The sequence below is a fragment of the Bos indicus x Bos taurus genome, chromosome 7, assembly GCF_003369695.1.
Source record: "Bos indicus x Bos taurus breed Angus x Brahman F1 hybrid chromosome 7, Bos_hybrid_MaternalHap_v2.0, whole genome shotgun sequence".
Taxonomy (NCBI): Eukaryota; Metazoa; Chordata; class Mammalia; order Artiodactyla; family Bovidae; genus Bos; species Bos indicus x Bos taurus.
The window spans coordinates 88,665,597-88,684,539 of NC_040082.1; the positions used below are offsets into that span (position 1 = coordinate 88,665,597).

Consider the following 18,943-nt stretch of genomic DNA (forward strand, 5'->3'; position numbering starts at 1 on the left):
CAGCTGACTCCTGGACCCTCAGCCCTCCTGGGCAGGAGGGAGAGCCTGGAGGCATTACCCTGTTTCACAGGAAGGAGCCCAAAGCCAGGAAAGTCGAGAGTTGCAGCTTCAGTAGAGATACATGCTTATACCCTGGCTTCCTTATTCATGATTCTCTTACTTCTAAAGACTTTTTTTTATTAATAAATAAAATTATTTTATTAATAATTTGAGGAGTGGGGACTGGACAGTTGGAGAAGGGTTTGTTGTTTTCAGTGTGGCTACCCTCAAGTGATGTAGCCTTTTTCAGTTTACCTTAGTCTCTTTCAACCCACACGACTCTGTGTCCTTCAGCCAAGTGAGCCCAACCAAGGCCCCCAGCGTCCCACCCAACAGAGTTGCAAGAGGCCCCAGGCCCCATCCTGTTCATTCTTGCTCTGTAAACGTACCACTGGGAGACAGATATGTAGGAATGTGGCCAGAAGAGCCAGCCCCTGCCTGGAAAGTGGAGGACCCTGGAGAGCTGGGGGAGGTTTCTGGGGCCTCCCTGCACTCCTCCTATAGCCGAAGGTTCAAGGTCCATGCACTTCTGGGAGGGTGGATGGGCCCCAAGCAGGCATAACACTTGTGTAGTCTGTAAGCCCATGTCCTGTCTTGTCTTTTCCAAACTGCCCATAGTTTGCTTCCGTTCAGTTCAGTTGTTCAGTCATGTCCAACTCTTTTCGACCCCTTGGACTGCAGCACACCAGACTTCCCTGTCCATCACCAACTCCTGGAGCTTAGTCAAACTCATATCCATTGAGTCAGTGATATCATCCAGCCACCTCATCCTCTAGTCGCCTTCTCCTCCCACCTGCCATCTTTCCCAGCATCAGGGTCTTTTCCAATGAGTCAGCTCTTCTCATCAGGTGGAAAAGTATTGGAGTTTCAGCTTCAGCATCAGTCCTTCCAATGAATATTCAGGATTGATTTCCTTTAGGATAGACTGGTTGGATCTCCTTGCAGGCCAAGGGACTCTCAAGAGTCTCCTCCAACACTACAGTTCAAAAGCATCAATTCTTCGGCTCTCAGCTTTCTTTATAGTACAACTCTCACATCCATACATGACTACTGGAAAAACCATAGTTTGATTAGACGGCCCTTTGTTGGCCAAGTAATGTCTCTGCTTTTTAATATGCTGTCTAGGTTGGTCATAGCATATCTTCCAAGGAGCGACCATCTTTTTATTTCAAGGCTGCAGTCACCATCTGCAGTGATTTTGGAGCCCCCCCAAAATAAAGTCTATGTTTCCATTGTTTCCCCATCTATTTGCCATGATGTGATGGGACCAGATGCCATGATCTTTTAGTTTTCTGAATGTTGAGCTTTAAGCCAACTTTTTCACTCTCCTCTTTCACTTTCATCAAGAGGCTCTTTAGTTCTTCGCTTTCTGCCATCAGAGTGGTGTCATCTGCATATCTGAGGTTATTGATATTTCTCCCGGCAGTCTTGATTCCAGCTTGTGCTTCATCCAGCCCAGCTTAGGGTGTGCCAGAATTCAGCCATTGCTTGGGCGGCTGCCACTAACCACATGGAATAGAAGGAAAATTCTGAACCCAGGCACATGCACCAAGCCTGACGTGGTCCTCAGCAAGATGTCGCAAGTTGCTAATCTGGACGCAGAGGCCAGAGAGTTTGCTCGTCATCTAGAGCCCAGAGCGGGCTGTTACCCACAAACACAGACACCTTGAATGGAACGTACACACCCCGCCTTGCCTGAGGAGGGGCCAGGGCCCACTTGATTCCCATCATGCACCACTGCAAACTGATGCAACCAGCTTTCAGCAGACCCTGCCAGGGAAGAAACACATTACGTAAGCATACTGCAATACTTCCTCTGCCCAGGCAGGAGGCTTCATCGCATCAACAAAGTTGGACTTCTCACCCCAGCATCTCACTCCACCAAGCTGGAAGTGCCTTTTATCAAGACCATTTACAGCCTCTTAGTAGATCTGCTTCTCCTAAGAAATTAAACCAATGGCTTTCAATCCTGGCTGCACATTACAGTTATCTAGAATATTGAAAGTACTGATGCCTCAGTACTTGAAAGTACTCATCCTCACCCCAAAGATACTGACTGAATTGATCTGGGCTTTTATAAAAAAAAAAAATTAAGTCTTTATTGACAGATAATATATATGCAAAAAAATAAGAAAACAAAAAAACATGAGTGTAAAGCTTGGTGAATTTTGACAAAGTGAATTTATCCTAAGCTGCTTCCAGATCAAGAAATATCATTTGCATCCCCTGGTGCCCCAAAGCATAAACACCATTCTCATTTCTAATGGTAGAAATATAGTTTTACCTGTTTCATGCTTTATATTATGTAAGTAGAATCAAATAGAATATATTCTTTTATATCTGCCTTCTTCTGCTCAACATTGTATTTGTGAGGTTCATCAAAGCTATTTTACAATTGTTTGTAGTTGTTGTAGCTAGTTCATTCTCATTGCTATAGGTTGTTCCACCATGTGGATATTCCTCTGCTTCTCTATATTTGACTATCTGAGTTGTAGTTGGCCATTTGGGGGTATTATGACTACTGCTGCTATGAGCCTTCATTGGTGTCTTCGAGCACATTTGCTTGCATTTCTGTTGGGTCCATACTTGGACATGGAGTTGCTGGGCAAGTATGAAAATCAGTCTGTACAGCTTTATTACGTTATGCCAAATAATTTCCAAAGTGACTGCACCAATTTATACTTTCTCAGTGATGTGTGAGAGTTCTGGTTGCTCTACATCTTTGCCAGTGATTGGTGTTTTCTAACTTTTTCATGTTAGCCATTCTGGTGGGTGTGTGATGATATCAGAGTGTGGTTTTAATTTGCATTTCCTAAATCACGGCAGATGGTGATTGCAGCCATGAAATTAAAAGATGCTTCCTCCTTGGAAGGAAAGTTATGACCAACCTAGATAGCATATTGAAAAGCAGAGACGTTACTTTGCCAACAAAGGTCTGTCTAGTCAAGGCTATGGTTTTCCAGTGGTCATGTATGGATGCGAGAGTTGGACTGTGAAGAAAGCTGAGCACCAAAGAATTGATGCTTTTGAACTGTGGTGTTGGAGAAGACTTTTGAGAGTCCCTTGGACTGCAAGGAGATCCAACAAGTCCATTCTAAAGGAGATCAGTCCTGGGTGTTCTTTGGAAGGACTGGTGCTAAAGCTGAAACTCCAATACTTTGGCCACCTCATGGGAAGAGTTGACTCATTGGAAAAGACTCTGATGCTGGGAGGGATTGGGGGCAGGAGGAGAAGGGGACGACAGAGGATGAGATGGCTGGATGGCATCACCGACTTGATGGACATGAGTTTGGGTGAACTCCGGGAGTTGGTGATGGACAGAGAGGCCTGGCGTGCTGCAATTCATGGGGTTGCAAAGAGTCAGACACGCCTGAGCGACTGACCTGAACTGAATGACTCATGCAGTTGAGCACCTTTTCACACGTTAGCCATTAGATCCTCTCTTTGCAAAGTGCCTGTTGAAGTCTTTGGACATGAGTACTTTTAAGAAGTTCCTTAGGTGGCTCTAGTGTGCAGCCAAGGTTAAAAACCATTGAGCTAAACCACAGCTTCAAATCTGTTGTTCTGCTTCTCAGTGTTCTGCCTTTGAGCTTAGAGTATTTTAGATCTGAGGGACCTAATGGACATAGAGAAAGATGCCTGTTACCTGCCATGCCACAGTGAACCTCCCAGGAAAAAGCAAGAGATTGGAGCTAGAGTTCAGGCAGTTGAAAGTCTTTGGGAATGTGGTCTCCACTTCAGACGGGTTCAGGGAGGGCCTGTGGTGTCCACAGCTGCCACAGGCATTTCCTGACCACAAAAATCACCCCTTTCTGGTCCCCGTGGAGCTCTAGGCAGTCATGTGGAGGAAGTGGAGGGGCCCTGTGCCAGGTACTTCCCAGTTTCCAGGCCAGCATGAATGGGACACAGCTGGTGTGGCATTGTGGTCAGGCTGAGGGCAATGGAGCATGTGCTTCATGTGAAGCTGAGGGAGGCCTGCTCCCAATTACACCTTGCCTTTTATTAAGTCTTCATTGCATCATCTGTGCTCTTCTCCTCCCCTGCTGCAGCCTCATCCAGGACTGCTGGACACTTCTCTGTGCTCCCCAACAGTGGATTAAGTAGCAATTGGTAACTCAGTGATAATGTCCTCCAAATTGGAAAGGAAGATGCAAAAAAATACAGATTATACACAGTCCTTCCCTCAGCCTGGAGCTCCGCAGGTGTCAAGCAGTGCATCCCGTGAGGGCTCCGTGTTGGCACACGTGCCACTCATCTGGTAGAGGGCTCAGATGCTGGTGCCTGACTGGGTGTGCATACCCTGGTGGAGTTTACCACAGTGCCCAGAGCTGGCACCATGTGCCCTTGAAAAGAGCAGAGTCCACCTTCTGCTGACTGAAGTCCTGCCAGCTCTCTGACATGAGATGAGGTCCATGGAGACATATGGGCAAAGTTGACAGTTTGGAGCCTGGTGAGCACAGAGCCAACTATGGGCTCTTGGTTGTTCCATGTCCCCTGGATTCAGGCCCATCTTGGAAATTGCTCTGGACATAAAGTATTTCATGTCTCATAGTCCAAGTGCAGATGCTATGGTTCCCTTGATTGGCCCAAATGGTAGCCTGAACCAACCAGCAACCAGAGTGCTGTCTGAAGCTTGGAAGAGCACTTTCCCGGCAGTGTGTGAGAGCTCCAGTTGCTTCACATCCTTGTCAGCAACTTGCATTTCCTGTTTTCTTCATATTAACCATCCACGTATCATAAAGTGAGAGACCCCTCTCCTCCCATTGACCCTGCAGCCCTGTCTCTCCCATTTCACCCAGACTCCTATCCAGCAGTCAGGGCCTTCAGCTCTCTCAAACCTGGGTCTTCAAACTCTCCTTCTCCCCTGGCTCCTGGGGTGCAGTACTTGGCATGCTCCCATCTCTATCATCCCTGTGATGTTTCCCTCCACCCCCCTCCCCACGGAGTACAGCCGTGCTGTCTGCCTCTCATGGCCAAGATTCTGGAAGGAGACATCTCCTCTCCCCTCTTCCTTCTCCTCACCTGCTCATTTACTCAGCAAGTATTCATTTTATCCCTGTCTGCGCTGGGCAGAGCAGGTTCTGCCTGCTAGTCTTGTTCAACAGTGAACAAGACTACGTGGCCTTGCTCTCATGAAGCTTATAATCAAGTAGGGAAGAGAGGCATAAATCATTACCAAGTGCTAATGGAGGGGCTGCCACAGCACAACAGCACAGACCAGTTCCTTTCTGCCCTCACACACCTGCAAACGTCTGCTCTTCTTTTGGGGCACAGCTCACAAGCCACCTCATCTGTGCTGCCTTCTCCACACTGTACCTGAAGACAGTGTGGCCCACTGGGCCCACAGAAGCCTTGGGTATAACTACTTCCCACAGGGGTTGAAATCTGAGAGCAGAGACCAGACTACACTCACTTTAGTGCCTCCTCCTATCTGGCACAGAGCCCAGCACATCAGCAGTGCTCTAGATGAACGCACGTCTCGGCCAAGGCTGAGCCAAAGTGTGTGAACATCTTCAAGGCCTGAGGATCCACGTATTCCTTCTTCCTTTTTTTTTAATAGCCTTTTGGTTCTTCGAATCATTGTAAAATTTGGTCACAACAGTGAATTTACTTAGCAATATTGAACTGTACATTTACAAATGGTTATGAATGTAAATTTTGTGTTATGTGTATTTTACCACAATTTAAAAAACCGTAGTGCAAAGATTAAGTATTGCAAAAAATGAGGAAAGGTCCATATTATTAAGAAATAAAGGACAAATGATTTGATTCAGGCAAAATTGGATTAAAAATAAATAGTTTGGGACTTCTCTGGTGGTCTAGTAGCCAAGACTCTGTGCTCCCAATGCAGGGGGCCCACGTTTGATCCCTGGTCAAGGAACTAGATCCCTCCTGCCACAACTAAAAATCTTGATCTCCATGCTGAAACTAAGCACAGCCAAATAAATAAATATTTTTTAAACTTAATAATTAGTTTGGATTAGGGAAATGCAAATCAAAACCACAATGAGATACCACTTCACACCCTTTAGAATGACAATTATTAAAAAAAAGAAAGAAAATAACAAGTGTCGGTGAAGGTGTGGAGAAATTAGAACCCCTATGGAAGGACTGATGGTGAAGCTGAAGCCCCAATACTTTGGCCACGATGCGAAGAACTGACTCACTGGAAAAGACCCTGACGCTGGGAAGGACTAAAGGTAGGAGGAGACAGGGACAACAGAGGATGAGATGGTTGGATGGCATCACCAACTCGATGGACATGAGTTTGAGCAAGCTCTGGGAGTTGGAGTTGGTGATGGACAGGGAAGCCTGGCATGCTGCAGTCCATGGGGTCGCAAAGTTGGACATAACTGAGTGACTGAACTGAACTGATGCCCTGCCACTGTGGAAATGGTACAGCCGTTGTGAAAAATAGGATGGCAGTTCCTCAAAAAATGAAAAATAAACTTACCATATAATCCAGCAATTCTACCTCTGGTAGAATTAAAAAGAACTAAAACCAGAGTCTGAAAGAGACATTTGTATACCCATGTTCATATTAGCCTGAAGGCACAAACAGTTGACAAGCATCCACTGACAGATGAATAGATAAAATGTGGTATATACACACGTGGAATATTATTCAGTCTTAAAAAGGAATGAAATTCTGTCACACGCATGAGTGAAATTCCTGAAATTCATGCCGCATGGATAAACCTTGAAAACTAAAGCTATTTCACTTTCTAAAGTAGGAAGTGAAATAAACCAGACACAAAAGGGCAAATGTTGTATGATTCAACTTATATGAGGCACCTAAAATAGTCAAATTCATAGAGACAGGAAGGAGAATGGGGGTTACCAACCACCGGCAGTAGGAGAGAATGAGGAGTTAGTTTCCTGGGTTTGGAGTCTATGTTGAGGACGATGAAAAACTTCTGGAGTTGGATGGTAGTGATGGCTGCACCAGAATGTAAATGTACTTAATGTTATTGAATTGCACACTGAAAAATGGTTAAAACGGTAAATGTTATGTCATATGTATATTTGCCATTATAACGTAATTTGGGTACACTGTAGACATTTTAGAGACTATTGATAAGCTCAAACGGAAAAAATTCAAGTCATTCATAATCTTACCAGCTAGAGAAAGCCTGCTGTTAAAATTTCAGTGTGTATCTTCCCATTCCTTTCTCGTTCTCTCTCTAAAAAAAAAAAAGTGAGTGTGTGTGTGTGTATCTTTGGAGACCACACTGGACCTATAGAAAGCCTCATCACGTGTCCCTCAATTGTCTTAATTGTTCCCGTTGATGCTGCTTGCTCCTTTCCAGACATTCAAAACGATGCTATCCCTGTTTTGTACAGCAATCCTTTGAACAATTTCTCACACTTGTTATAATTTCACCGCTTCTAGGGTTACTCTTCACTGAAAATGCCCATTTCTTCCATGGGTGTGAAATGTGGTTCAGAGCAGGCCTGGTAATATGTCTGAAGGGGTTGGAGAGAACGGCGAGTGCCTCTCCCACTTTCTCAGATACTGCAGGTCTTAGATGCGTGCTTCTGAGCACGTCAGCTTTCTTGGATGATGCAGTTGCTGTGGCTCCTGCAAAAGTCGCTGACAACTAAACGCTAAGCCTGTTGGGCCAGGCTGCACTTAGCCCAGATACACAGGCACTGCCTTGGGCGGGAAGGTCCTTGCTTCTTGGACCTGGTGCTGAGCCTCACATTATCGCTGCTGATTCTAGCTCCTAGATCCAGGTTCTGCAGCCAAGAGCCTGTAGCCCCAGGCCCCAGTGAGCAGATCCACCCTCTCTACTGTGAGGGAGCGCAGAGAGGAGTAGGGTCCCATAGACTCTACGCCTGCTGGGTCCTGGGAGAAGCAGCCACTTCCTCTCTTCCTCCCTTGAGAAGTGGGCCTTCTTCTTCACACCAGACACCACTCTGCCCTGCACAGCCCTGAGTCGGCAGGAATGAGCCCAGCTAAGAGATAAGGGTGCCTTCCACCACATGGGCTCCGTGGGCTTTGGGGGCTGCCTTCAGGCCTGGCCTCCAGAGCTGTGCCACAGCTGTAGCACCAGACCCTCGCATCTGGGCCCAGCTGCACCCTCCCCTCCCAGCTTTGCCACCTGGTCCAGGAGCCAGGACACAGCCAGCTTCACCAGCAGTGAGAGGTCAATCAAGAGGCCACCGTCACTCAGGTGACTAAAGTTCATGTCTGTGCCCAGCCTTCATTTGTTTCTAAATCCAGCCACAGACACGAGACTCTTCTCTCTTGGCTTTGAGGCCTCCACAAAAGGGTTTATTTAAGGTTTCAACCAAAACCTTTATAGCCCAGTCCTGAGAAGATTATCTTTTTATTGCAACTTTGATTAATGATTGATCAAAAAGTGATACTAGAAACACTGGAGAACAAATTTGCCCTAGAGATTAGCAAAGGCCTACATCTGCCGGGCTTGGGGACCTAACCACCTGCTTCCTCCATGGTCATACCAGGGCAAGGTACTTTGGAAGACCCACCCCACACACAGGTTTTCTCTCTCTCTCTCTGTTTCTGTTTGTCTCTCTCTCACACACACATAGGGGAAAATACAGATGTGTAAATGTTCTTAAATCCTTTCTGGAATTAGCAGGGACAGAACAAAAGGGCGTGAGGGCTTTTAATAGAATTTTTCTTTCTTTTGTTTCTATTAATGCCTATTTTAATGTCTACTACAAATTAGCATCTTAAAGGGAGATCTGGAGTGTGAGGAAGAAAGGAAGTTGTGTGAGGACCCACAACCTGGGCTTCCTCATATCTCCCCCTGAAAAGAACTGACATCTGAAACATGTCCAGTTCCAAGCAGGGAAGAGGCAGGGCATGTGGAACAAAGCTTCACACGCAGATGTGGGAAGAGCCTTGGGGAGTGATTGGGCTCTGCTCAGCTGAGGTCTGGCTGTTTTGATGGTCTCTGAGGCCGTGAGTCCTTGTAGGGTCCAGAGGCCACGTCAGAATCAGAAGGACCCAAATCTAGCACCTCGGAGACAGGGGAGCAGGGATCTGCATTTTAACAATCTCCCCTACCCAGGGTCCGCCCAGTCCCCACCTCTGTGAGCTCCATGGAGCAGGGTACTGACAGGAACATATTTTTTTTTCCTTCTGCCTCTTGGCCCCTCTGGTGCCCTGGGGCATGAGGAGTGGAGAGCTGGCAGAATAGCTTCTACATGAAAACTGAAAAATGAAACTGGAAATCACACCCTCACAGCCGAAGGAAGTGGGCTTTCTTTTCCACAGGGAGAGTCCCTGAGGGTAAAAGAAGCAGATGAGCGGGGAGAAGCATGTCTAGTGAAGGCCGCAAAGTGTTTCTTAAGGAGCCTGCCGGTGGGCACACTGAGGCAGGGTTGCAGTGGCGCCCTGCAGGCCGGGCGGTGCCAGCAAGGATGTCTCTGGGGGCTAGCTGGCTGACTGCTGTCAGCCCTAGAGGGCTTCATCTCCTGCAGAAGCTAATTTCAGGCTTTATGTTGAACAGCTAATTTCAGAGGTACTTTAGGAAGAGCCCTGGCTCTCAGTTAATCTGAAAATGTTTCTCAGAATTGAAAGTTTCATACCAGCACTTCATCCCAGCAACTTCTTGCCCCACCAGGCTCTCCCACACGCACACACAGGCCTTTGATGAGGATTGAAGAGGTCTGAGTTTAGCTGAGGATCAAAGATCAAGCACCCTCATCTGCCCGCCCCTCTGGTCTCCCACACCACACACACCTGAGTTTGTGCTCACCCAGGCACAAAAGCTAAAAGAGCTTTCACAAAGACACCGCTTGAGGCAGCCTTGAAGATACTTCGCAGAGCAGCCTTCCTGGAAACAGATTTCCTGAAGGGCCTGGAATGCGGGGGAGAGGAGGCCAGTGGGATAGGGGCCAAGAACTGTCCCTACCCACTAACTCCACACCATCCTGGCTGCCCAGCCCCCCATACCACAGACTCCTTCTTTGATTAGGACCTTGAGGGTGAATCCTCTCACAAGACACTGTGTTTTCCAGATATTTGTGTAATTACTTGCCTCATGTCTGTGTCCCTCACTGGAACTAAAGGCTCCTCAAGGCCTGGAACATGGCCTGTGTTATTTTCCGCTGAATCCTTGATCTTTTGCATAGTGTTTGACACTTGGCAGGGACACACAAAAATATACGTTCCATGAGTGAGGGCAGCCTGAAATGCCCAGCAGAAGGACGGTGCTCTAGCACACTGGCGTATCAGTGTCCACACCCACCCTGGCCCCTCAGAGCACCTTCAGCTGAGGAGGCGGTGGACAGATAGACGCCCCAGCTTGGCTGTCCACAGTCTCCAGGCCCGTGGATTGCTTTTACTGTCCCGGTGTGTACAGGAGAGGGCTTAGTGTTGGGTTCTTCTGTGGCTCATCCTCCATAGTCCCGGCTTTGCCTCCTTCACCTGACAGATAGGCGCATATACTCTTCCTAGCAAACCAGGACTTTGGCTCTCTGGGCTACCCCAAAAAACAAAGGCCACTTTATGATTATTTTTATTTTTGGCTGCGAGGCATGTGAGATCTTTCCTCAACCAGGAATTGAACCCGCATTCCCAGCAGTGGAAGAGTGGAATCTTAACCACTCTACCTCCAAGGAAGTCCCAAGAAAGGCCATGTTAGCATATAGGTCAGGAGGAGACAAGCTGGCGTTGGGTGTGGGGAGAGGGGGAAGTGTGACAGTGATTAAAAAAAATAAAAAAGAAGATGCCAGTGAATGGTCCTCCGGGAGAAGACGTGGACATGGAAGCAACTCTGATTTCAGGCCCCTTGTCTTTTATTCTTCTCAGCCTCACTTTCTCATCCAGAAATAGGATTTGTTCTTTTGAATATGCCTCGAAGCCAATATAACAGAAGATAATAGGGATTACTTTGGAATTGGGCCATCTGGGATAAAATGTCAGCTGTGCATTTACGGACTACAGGACCTTGAGCCGGTCACTGAATCTATCTTTACCTCATTTTTCTGTCAAATGGGAACAATCATAGTGGATTCTGTGCACTAATTCATGTTCCTGACACTGATTGAGGGTTCAGTCATTGTTAGCTATTATTACCTTACCAAGGCTTGTGAGGATCCAACAAGATGACAAATGTGAGCACAGTTTCCAGACCCAAAGGTGCTGGGCAAATATGAGAAAAGAGGGGAATATGTTGGAAATACTGAAGGCACAGCTTCTCTCCCACATTTTTCTGGGGTGGGGCAACAGTTAGCTTATTTAATGTTAAGTTAGAAGATGCACCAAAGGAAGGTGACGAACTGAAACCGCCAACCGTTTGAGCTGTAGGCTGCACTGAAACGTGTGGCCGGTGCAGATGGTGAGGGCCTGGGCAGGCCCACTTCCTCCCTGCGTGCCACGGGTCTTCCTCATACCAGCCGCTTCCCAAGGCTACAGGAAGTGAGGCCAGGAACACTTCAGGGTGTGTGTGGGGAGGCTTGGGCCGGAGGTCGGCAGCTGCCAGGGTGAGAACAGAAGCCTTCCGGGTCCTTGGTGGGTCCCAGGGCCACCTGTGCAGTAGACCCTGCCCTTTCCTTGCCCGGGCCTGTCCAGAGTGGGTTTGTAGCAGACTCTCCACCCAGGCTCTTCTCTCTTGAGGTTGCAAGCCACTGTACACGAGACGTCCAGCCCAAGAGAGGCAGGCCAGAGAAGAGAGCTGAATCTTTTCACAAAGGAAATGCAGTTGTGGTTTTAAGATGTTCACTTCACATCTGTGGTTGGCGTTTCCCAGGGTTCTCAGAGGTGAATGCAGGGTCAGCCCGATGTTGTCAAATAAGGTTCACCAGTGACCCTAGCAACAGGCTTCGCTGCCCATTGGCTGCCACTGCTGCTGCTACCCAATGAGACTTCCTGCAGGCCAGCGCTGACGCTTCCTCTTGAGCAGGGATCCAGCTGCTACCTGTCAAATCACTGCCCTTTGAAGCAGCACAGATAGGTAGAGAGCTCGGGGCAAAGGTGCCAAGACAGTAGGACTTGCCTGGGTGCCCACATTTCAGAGTCCACTGGGCCAGCGTGCCACTGAGTCTCTGCACAGCATTGGTCTGCATCCTCAGCTTAATGGCCTGCTCCCAGCTTGCCAGGATGAGTTGTTTCCTCCCACTCCCGCCATCTCCTAGCTTGGAACTCCGTAGTTCCTATTTCATAGCTCTGTCCATTCCTCATTTGCACCAGGCACTCTGCTAAGCTCCTTCTACTCATTATCTCTTTCAGCTCTGTCAATAACCCGGTGAGTGAATTAGCCCCATTTTACAGATGAGGAAACTGAGGCTAGTAGAGGTAACTGGCCTGGTGTTGCACCAGTAAGTAGGACAGCCACAATTTAAACCCAATTTAAACAAATCCAGACCCCACGCTATTAACTGTCGTACTGTATTGCCAGTTGCTCAATGTCTCTGACTCAGTCCCTCCTTCTGTGGCATGAGATGCTAACACCTACCTCAAAGGTTTGGGGTGAGGATTACGTGGCATAACTTATGTGCAGGAACCTAGTGCAAAGTGGTGGCTTGTCCAGTGGGGCACCTTGGCACCTGTGAGCTTGGAGCCTGAGAGGTGTGCAGCCTGCACGTTCCTCTCCCACGAGTGTGCTGCTGAAACGCTGAGGTTTGTGGGCTGGACTTCTCTGTGGCCCTCATATTTGGTTTCCACTTCCTCATTCTCAGCCTCCTCCCACCCTCACCCAACTGTATCACTGAAGTAGGGAGGCAGGAGAGGAGTCTGCTGTGAGAGGCCCTGACCTATGGGTGCCAGAGTGGATAGGATGGCTGGGCTGAACAAGACAAGTTTGGAGGACAGGAGGTGGGCCGGTCAGAAGCAAGGGCAGGAATCCTTCATTTCCTCTATGCCAGATAGAAACATTTTCAGAATTGAAAATACGTAAATGATCTGGTAACAATGAAAATACATGAACCCTATAACCCAGCAACCCCACTTCTCAGAATCTGCTCTAACCAGAGTCTCACCCGTGTGCAGCACAATAGTCACACAGCACCAGCAAGAGTCCAAATGCCCATCAGCACTAGAGAATGCAAATAAACTGTGGAATATTCCTGCAGTGAAAATGAATGAACCACAGTGACCCATGATACTGTAATATTGGATGATAATACCACAATAATACTGTGGCTCTCATCAGCAATGTTTAAGTGAAACCGCAAAAGAATACACACAGTGTAATTCCTGTCATGGAAAGTTTAACAGCTGGCAAAACTAAATTGTATTGTTTGTTTAAGGATATGTGCAGGGAAGGTAAAACTATAAAAAGCACAGAAATTACCACAAAAGTCAGTGTAGTCATGACCACAGGGGAGGGTTGAGGTTGTGATTTGAGGGTGCTGGCATTATTTTATTTCTTGACCTGGCAGTGATACAGGTATTTGCTTTATATTTTGTACTTATTAAACTGAACATGCGCTTTGTGCATTTTTTTCTGCATAATTATTGTTTTGCAATTAAAAAAAAAAGTGTGTGTATGTCAGTTCTAGCACTAAACCATGCAGTGAATGGACAGGGCAGCAGAATGAGCTCTGCCTGACGTGAGCCTTTTTTTTTTTTTGAAACAGCATGCAGGAGTTCCACACTGTTTGCTGAAGCACAGCTGTTAACTGCAGATGAGGAGCCTTGGCAGGAATTGAAAATAAAGGCCATTGTGGAGTTTAGGATTGACAATGATATATTCAATGGATTGGACGATGATATGTCCTTTGACGAATCATGGTAGCCAGTGGTTGTGGAAACAGGGGCTGGATCACACCATGGTGAAGACCTGGCTGCACTTGAGGGGATCTGAATGGGCAGAAGGACACACTCAAAGACCATAGCCAGGACCCAGACTGCTTGGCCCCCATAGAGGGTTGATTCAGCCAGAGCTCCCATCCCAGGCTCCCCTCTTTAGGGACGTGTGTATTTGTTGATTATCCGCTGTATGCCTAACCCCTTCAGGATCCAGGAAGACAGCAAAGAGTCGAAGGCTACAGGATGCAGCTTTCCCGACTCGACCTCTGGGGGTGCTGGCATTTCCAAGGTGGCAAGCTTGTTTTATTTATCCTCATTTCCCTACCGTGAAGTAGGCAATGAATGACTGTTAATAAACCTTTATATAGAATATATGCTGTAGAGAGTAAAGTCTCATCAGGCTCCAGAGGTGCAGCCTGCCAAGCAGCCTGCTTCTCTGGCCCATCTCTAGCCATCCCAGCCAGCTACAGCAGACTTCCTCAGGAGGCCCCAGGGCTCTGGCCCAACAGCAGCCCATTGGGTATCAAAGATAGCCCTCCGTTGTTTTTTTTTTTATCTTTCCAACCTAAATATCACCAGTTTCCACAATCATTTGTCTTATAGCCCTCAGTATTCTGGTTATCCAGTCTGGAGAGGTAATAAAAATATCCAGACATGGTCTGAACAGGCAGAAACATGCCTGCAGATGGAAGATTTAAGTTTGTGTGCTTTGACAGTCAGTGTATCGAATCTGTGATGGTGACAGCAGCTGGCGTGGCCTCGGACATGGTCGGAAGGTTCATGGTTACTGCTGAGTGTCTTTCTTTCTTTGGTATTCTCATGGCCTTTGCATGACAACTTTTTGATGTAAAGCCCCAAGCTGTAACCCTTGTCACAGTGTCATATTTCTCCTCAAATCTTGTGGAGGTGATTGTTGGCTAAAGGTAGGCACTCCATAGATATTAGCTCCTATTATTTACTTTACTATTTTCTTTATTTGAATGGACAGACATAACTTCAGTGTCATTTACTGAGCATGCACTATACGCCAGGCTCTGCTAGGTGCTGGAATATAACAGTAAACAGAATAGACCTGTCCGTGGCTCCCTGAGAGCTCCCAGACACTTTGGGAAGACTTGTTGATTGAATGGTTGAATGTGCTGTGATCCACACCACCATCAGTGACATTCAGACATTCCTTGGGCGCTGTCTGCGGGTTCAGTTCAGAATGCATCCTCCTTGCCCTCCAGTGATAGACTGTGAGAGTTATTGAGGAAGATACCACTGTGGGAGTAAAAAAACTCTGAAGCTGAACTGTCTAGAGATCAAGTCCTAGCTCTGCCACAGACCCACTGTGGGACCATGGATGAGTTGACTTGACCTCTCTGAGTGTCAGTTATCTCCTCAGTGAAATGGAAATAATCCATCCCTCAGAGACAAAGATGATCAAATAGGGTCCCTGCATGCACAACTCCAGGGGGTGCCATTCACATTTTAGTCTCTGCAGCTGCTGGTGGCCTAGGATTAAATGAGACCACTTTTGCTGTGTGACCTGAAGTTAATGGTCAATAAATGGTAGCTATTGTTATGTACAAGTTAGGAGGGGAGTAGGGTTCACTGCAGGCTGGCAGGCTGCTTGGGATTTGACCAGGCTTTGTTCTTCAAGGAAGGGCAGGGCTCTGAGAAGCACAGACTGTGATGCAGACAATTGCCAGGAGGCAGCGACCCTCAGGCAGATCTGGTGGAAAGGAAGCTGGTGAGGGAGGTGGTAAGGAATTCTCTAGAAGAAGCCCACTGGAAGCTGGGTATGGAGCAGAGATGGATGTGACTAAGATGAATGCTTTAATTATTGAGCTGCAGAGAATCCTAGAGCATCTTGTCCAACATCCAGTCTCACTGGGCCAGCAGAGACCAGGGAAGGAAAGCAGTTGAATCTCTGAGGTTCTGCAGCGAGGACCAGAGTCAGGACTCCTGCCTTTGCAGCACCCAGCTCAGATGACTTCCAGTCCAGCATGTGGTTACACAAAAGGAAGTACCTGGCATTTTTCATACGTACATATATATATATATAATTTTTTTTCTAACTGTAAAAGTACTTATAGGTCATTGTTGAGCATTTTTAAGTTATAGCAATATAAAGAAGAACTTATAACTGCCTACAGTCCTACTAACCAAAGATATCACCATTAGTATTCTGATGCATTTCTTCTAGTAGGTGTCCCATGTATAAAATTATACATTATATGTTCATTAGATTGGAACTGTATTGTGTAGAGTTTCATGTTCCACCTTTTCTCTGTAAAATTGTGTTTCATGAGAAAGAAGGACCATTTTTTATGCAAAAGAAATTCTAGAAAACTACTTTGCTTAGGAGAAAAAAAAAAATGTGCAAAGCCCCAGTCTGCAGTGGTGGGAGGACATCCGGAGGTACAGGGTGGCTCCGTCTCACGTCCGGTCTGAGCTCTGAGGCAGCAGCACCAAGAAAGACGAGTCCTTCTCTCCTCTCCTGCCCAGGCTGCAGCCTCCTGCCTGCGGGCAGGCAGAGGTGATGAGTCTGCACTCAGCCTCCCTTCCCTGACACAGGATGTGTCACCTACTCCATACAGAAGCCTGCGGGGCTGCGATCGTTACTGCAGTTACTGCTCGTGAATGACAACAGCATCTCAGTCTGCGCAGCACAGCGTTTCCTCATGCATTGTCTTTCCTGAGACTCACACACACGGTCAGGCAGATGAGACAAAGGCTGTCTCACCCATTGTACAGATGAAGAGGCAGTCTCCTGAGAGGTTTAGCACCTTATTTGGGGCCACACAGCCACTAAGTAGCAAAGCAGGGATTTTATGAAGATCTGGCTGACTTTAAATCACTTTGGTGATTTTTTTTTTCTCTCTAGTCCTAGCTTGTCCTAAGCTAAACTGAAAGAAAATCCCTTTAGTGAGGCCAAAGACCGACAGAGCTGTGCTCGATATGGGTGGAAAGGACACAGAATACCGCCCTGGGAGTGTTAAGCCAAGTGCTGTCGGCTCTGGCTGGATCCGCTGGGTGGCCTGACCTCAGGGCAGCTCTTCAGGACAACTCAGAGCCAGCACTGTTGGAGGTTTGGGGAGTGGATTTAGGCAGGCAGCTGCTTCCTGTAGGCTAGTCCCACAAAGGCACCACTCTTCAGGCATCCTTCTTGACCCACCCAGTCATGGGGCGCATGCCCTGCCCTGGACTCCAGAATCACAGTGTCTCCCAGGACAGTCAGCTCCTTCCCAGAGAGGCTGTGGAACTCTGTGAGGGTAACTCTAACCGAGGGATTCTGAGCAGTTACATCCCTCAGGTGGTGTCCCAGTACTACTTCTTTAACAAATTACCATAAACTAAGTGGCTTAAAACAACATAAGTTTATTGTATTTCTGTAGGTCAGAAGTCCAAAATGGGTCTCGCTGAATTAAACTCGAGGTGTCAGCAGGGCTGCGTTCCTTTCTGGGGAGCTCTAGTAGAGAGTCGGCTTCCTTGCCCATTCTGGCTTTTAGAGACCACTTGCATTCCTTGCCTTGTAGCCCCTTCTTCCATCTTCAAAGCCAGCAATGGTTGGTCAAGTCTTTCACATAATGCTGTCTCCCTGATGCTGACTCTTCTGCCTCCTTCTTCATTTAAAGACGCTAGGACACTTGCAATTACATTAGACCCATCCAGATAATCCAGAATAATCTCTTTATTTCAAAGTGAGCTAATTAGCAACCATAATTCCCCATTGCCGTGTAACAGAACATATTCACAGGTTGCATGCATTAAGATGTGGACGTCTTGATTCCACCATGGACCATTATTCTGCCCACTCCTCTGGGTTCTCCAAAGGCCCTGTTCTGAGGCACAGAAAGCAGGCCAGACCAGACCACAGTCAGGATGTGCCCACCCTTATGAGGAGAGGTCCTTTATGCTTAGGTCCTCTCCCTCAGCTCAACCTGTCCTTGATTCCTCTTTTCCCATCCTCTGCTCCCAGTCTTAGGTAGAGAGGAGTTAGGTAGGAAGCGCCAGGGAGGGTGGACATGGAGGAGGGGAGGTGCAAGGCTGGATGCAGCAGGGCTGGAAGAAGCCCTGGGAGCTGAGCACCTCCCATGCAAAGACCCTTGGGCTTCTAAGGACTGGGGCCTGAGCCTTGTCGCAGAGCACTCAGGCGCTGAGGTCTAAGGGTAGGTCCAGGCCTGGAGGGGCAGGCAGCCAAGTATTGAAGCCCCTCTGCCTCAGCATCTCTGACTGCCCTTGACAGCCAGAGCTTACCCAGCCTCTTTCCTTCCTACTTGTCTGCCTTTACTCATTCCCTTTTACCACTCCTTCTCTGGGCCTCAGGCTGGAACTTTGTGGGGGCCTGAGGGAGCCATGGGCCCTGTGGAGCCTCTGTCCCTGGGCTGCCTGCTGAGGTCCCCAGGGATCTAAGACCCAGGAGGAGGGCTGCCCTCCAAGTAAGGTGACCAGTTTACCCCAGTTGACAGGACTTTCTCAGTTTTAGCACTGAAAATTCCCATATCCCGTGAAACTCATCTGTCCTGAGCACACTAGAATACTTAGTCATTCTGCCTCCAAGGCCCTTTGCCCCTACTAATCTACTCTAGATTACCTCAGCAGCCTGGATGGCTGGCCCTTTGGACTCTTTGATGCCAGCCTCTGCTTGGTGTCTGGGAGCAGAGATCTGGGGGCTGGTGAAGGCTCCAGTCCAGTGCTGGGGAAGCATAGATCCTGGCTTGCAGTGTTCCCAGCAGAGGCAGCAGTCCTGGACCCATGCCACGTACCTCCATGGGACAGAGCTCCTAAATATATGGACAGGGGACTGAAAAACTGGGCTTGCACCTGGTCTCCAGACATTTAACAGCCCGATTACTTTGGGGTGGTGGATTGCAGGTGGCTTTAATTAATGTTTCTGTTTACTCATCCGTATTTCTTAACTCTGTGCAATTAAACCATGTTCTTTTTTACTTGTGTACATTTTTAATAAAAGAAAGTAATTAATGACTCAGCCTTCCATCTCCAGCAGTCCCGCTGAGGGACACAGATGGGTTGTGCCGCATGTCGTGGGACACAGTGGCCCTTGTTCTGGGGCCTCTGGCCTCTGGCTGGTCATGGCCCATTCTGCCCAAGGCTGCCCTGCAGGGTCCGAGCTAGTCACCGCTCTGTGCCCTCCCTGTCTCTCCGCCTGCTCCCTGCTCCCAGCCA

The 18,943-nt window shown here is 47.8% G+C and overlaps 1 protein-coding gene across 3 annotated transcripts in view; it reads left to right on the forward strand.

Annotated features, from left to right (window-relative positions):
* Nucleotides 1-18,943, forward strand: part of LOC113895646 — a 75,810-nt gene that overhangs the window by 46,182 nt on the left and 10,685 nt on the right. The window contains exon 4 of one of the 3 annotated variants that reach the window (XM_027547084.1): nt 13,597-13,690. The exons of the other annotated variants lie outside the window; for them this stretch is intronic. The gene's annotated coding sequence lies outside the window, so the exon portion shown is untranslated. Of the gene's footprint in view, nt 1-13,596; nt 13,691-18,943 lie in introns of those variants that run through there. 3 annotated transcript variants of the gene reach the window in all.